Source organism: Rattus rattus, chromosome 3, assembly GCF_011064425.1.
Source record: "Rattus rattus isolate New Zealand chromosome 3, Rrattus_CSIRO_v1, whole genome shotgun sequence".
Classification (NCBI taxonomy): domain Eukaryota; kingdom Metazoa; phylum Chordata; class Mammalia; order Rodentia; family Muridae; genus Rattus; species Rattus rattus.
This window is the reverse complement of record NC_046156.1, coordinates 121036316-121040244: the sequence shown is the minus strand read 5'-3', so window position 1 is coordinate 121040244 and position 3929 is coordinate 121036316. Positions and strand designations below refer to the sequence as shown.

At 39.2% G+C, this 3929-nt stretch overlaps 1 non-coding gene across 1 annotated transcript; it reads right to left on the bottom strand.

Annotated features, from left to right (window-relative positions):
• Positions 1-345: 345 nt before the first annotated feature.
• Positions 346-410, bottom strand: LOC116897467. The gene has a single exon (XR_004387495.1). It is a non-coding gene; the product is annotated as a U7 small nuclear RNA (small nuclear RNA).
• Positions 411-3929: the final 3519 nt, after the last annotated feature.

Genomic DNA, 3929 nt, shown 5'->3' with positions numbered 1-3929 from the left:
TTCTCTTTCTGTGTTCTGATCAAGACAGCTTTTTTGTTGCTATTCTAAAAATCTCTCTGGTTGAGACAGCTAGCTTTCTGCTTGAGACACCTCTCTCTGCTAGTAAAAATTCTGAAATTTCTCTGGAGACCAAAGTCAGAAAGCTGCTATAGAAAATTCATGGATCTTCTGTCCAAGTCAGAAATTCTGTTAGAAAAATTCTGAAAGTATTTCTTGGGTTTTTCTGATCAAAATCAGAATGCCAGAGAATATTCTAAAAGAGCTGTGCTCTCTCTTCAGAAAGCCTTTTCTGGATAGCTGCTAGCAAACTTTCTAAAAGAGCTGTGCTAGCTCTCTAAGTAATTCTTGGGATTTCCCACCATGTTCAGAAATCCTGTTAGAAAAAAATTCTAAAAGAGCTATGAAAATTTCTAAAAGAGCCATGTTTGCTCTGCATGCATTTTCCAACCCAAATTGGAAGTCTTGTTAGAAAAAAATCTTGAAGAGCTATGTTTGCTTGCCAGAGATCTCCTGACAGCTAAGCTTTCACTGGAAGAAATGTCTTTAAAAAAAGAAAGAAAGAAGTGTTAGTACTTTCTGCTACCTCATCTCGTGCAGACCTAAAGCCCAGTTTTTCATTTACATATTAACTCTGTTATTTATTCTAGGTTCCATCTTGATCATCCCACAAATCAGCATTTTATGGCCTTACCCCTTTGACTCTTAGGAAAAGGACAGGAAGTAATTTTTTCTTTTTTTTAACATTGCAAAAAGGAATTCAGAGGTATGGCTGCCTTTGCAAATTTAGCTGGGTGGGACCTTGACCTGAGATTTCTGTTCCCACCATGCCTGGACCTAAATTGGATCTGTTTCAGGCTGACCTTGAACTCAGGAATCGACTACCATTGTATCTGCCTGTCTTTGTATCTTTCTGACAAGCTGGCTTATAATATAGTTACCTCTGTTTTTCTAGGTTTGAACACCCCTCATATAATTCATATTGCATCCTTATATTTTGCATAGTTGAGAAGTTATATATGTTTGAATTCATGTTTTTAGAGTTCTTTCCCATAATCTTAAGAGCTGTCCAGAAGGTCACAGCACTTACCATTTTGTTGAGACATAGACACACCTTTACCTGCTAGATTTGTGCTGTCTCTGATTATCATGGAGTCATTAATCTTAGCAGAGAGTACATTCCTTGAAGGAGGAACATGAAAATATGTACACTATTATACGAACAAGCCTTATGCCCACAGCATATGCCTATCAACACTCATGGGGGCCCATACCCTGTTAGCTCTGTTCCAGGGGCAAGAAACATGTCAGGCCATCCCTTGCATATGGCCAAGTAGGACTCAGCAAATACAGATCCATCTTTGGACCAACTCTCTGCTTTCTTTGTCGTTTGTGCACGAGTTTCCTCTCAGACCACTGTTATCTATAGACTATTTCTTGAGTCTACCCTGATGCCTCTATTTCTGCCATCACTGATCCTACTCAGTCTTTTGGCATCTTTAGTCTGGATTTAATCTCAGATAAACTCTCTCTTGGGTGGAAAGGCGTACGGGTGAATGTGACAAGAAGTAGGTACCAGGGTGTTTCTCTGCACTGCACAGCCACACTGCCACAGACATGCCTTAGAGGTCTGTCTCCTAGATGATTTCAAATCCTATCAATTTCAGTTCTTAACAATTAAAACTAACCATTACAGGTCCACCACAAGTCCTCCTATTGCTAACGTGATGTCCATGCACAACACCTTCCCCCCAAAACACTTTTTAAAAATTTATTATAATCTTTTTCTTTGAGAACTGTATACTTGCATACACTCAATGTATTTTAATCATTTTACCCTCTAATTTCTCTCAAATCAGCTCACCCAATTCTGTTTATGCATTTTTGTTTTTTATAACTCACTGAATCTATTTTAAACTGCCTATTTACTCCTGCATGTAGAGGTATCCACCAGAGTGAATTCAATCTACCACGGGCCATACCCTTAAAGAGAACTGGTTTTCCCTTCTCCAAGAATCCAACTTTTAATAGCTTTTCAGTTTGGCATTGGAGCTCATGAAGTCCTCCCTACTCCATGTTTCAAAGTTGACTGGATTGATATGAACATATCTCTTTTTAACAAACATTCCACTACAGTACTCAAAGTCCATGTCAACATGCATGTAGTTCATCTGTAAGAATGCCAAAATCTTAACAGTCCCCCCAAATCTTAACAAAATGTAACAGTTCAAAAACCCAGAGTTTCTTCTGAGACTCAAAGGAAACTCTTAACAGTGAGACCCTGAATTTTTTTTTAAAGTTCCATCTTTCAAAAACATTTGATAGGTACAGAATCGACATTCCTAGTCCAGAGGGAATGGAGGGCAGGAAATCAAGAAAAAACTGGACCAAAGCAAAATTGAAACCTATTGGCTTCACCAGAAGCACTTTAACCACAAAATGACCCTGGTTACACCAGAATGAACTGTATAGCTCTGGGTCCAGCATTTAGTGGCTTGGGGTGGCACTATATGGGCTTCACCAGGTTTGGATAACTGTGTTCATCCAGTTTTTGCACTCTGCTATAAGATGCCACCTTCTCAATGAGCTTGCACGTGGTTTTTACCCTTTGTGCATGGAAAGGGAGCCATGACTAGTGTTCTTTCCTCATCTTAAGGATGCTAGTCCTATTGGATTAGAGCCCCACCTTTATTACTCCACTTAACTCTCAATTACCATTCTCATTAGTAGCTTCTTCTCTAAAAGCAGTGTAGTAAGAGTTAAGGTTTGAACATATGAATTTCATAGAGGAAATTCAGTTCAATTTTCTTTCAATTGAGTTTCAGTTCAGTCCTTATCTTAGTTAACTCTGTTTCTGCCACAAAACACATGACCAAGGCAATTTATAGAAAAAGGGTTTATTGGGGTTTATATTTCCAGATGATTAGAGTCTATACCCATCATGTCAGGGAGTATGGTAGTAGACAGGTTTGACATTAGAACAGTAGCTTAGAGCTTACATCTGATCCACAACCATGAGGCAGAAAAGAGAGAGAGAGAGAGAGAGAGAGAGAGAGAGAGAGAGAGAGAGAGAGAGAGAGAGAGAATGGTGTGAGTTCTTAAAACTTCAAAGCCCACATCTAGTAACACACCTCCTCCAATAAGGCTATACCTCCCAATGTCCCAATCCTTCTCAAATAATTCCACTAATTGGGACCAAGCATTCAAACATAAATGCTTATGGGGGCATTCTCATTGAAACCACCACCTTTCTTGAGAGTCCCTACTCCATGCTTCTTAAACATCACTGCTTATGAGGACCACTGGAAGATTTGATAAAGCCAGGGTGTTCTGTGGTTAAAGTGAAGCATGACAATGAACAAGAAAATAACTAAATCACTTTGCAAACACACATACACATACACATACACAAATGTATACTTTCCCCAGAAACTAACTGTCATTTGGGCAAATAACAGGTTTCAAATTTGCAGAGTTATCTATAAAAGATGGGTAATGTCATGTAAAGAGGGGAGTCCACACTGTGTGCCAGTGCATTTAGAACAACGAACACAAGAAAGTGCTCTGTGTATTTGAAGCATGCTAGTTAGTGATCATCATGTGAATTGATATCATGGGCCATGAGATGAGCAAACTAAATTGATTCACCATGGGAAGTTCTGTTAAAGAGGTTGAATTGCAGCCTTTAGTGCCTTTTATTTCTTTGGTTTTTTTATGTGATTTTTTATTAGATTTTTTTAAATTTACATTTCTAATGTTATTCCCTTTCCAGGTTTCCTGTCCATAACTCCTCCCCCCACTCCACCCATGCATTCCCTTACACTGGGGGTTGAACCATGGCAGGACCAAGGGCTTCTCCTTCCTTTGGTGCCCAACAAGGCCATCCTCTGCTACATATGCAGTTGGAGTCATGGAGACATGTATAGTCTTTG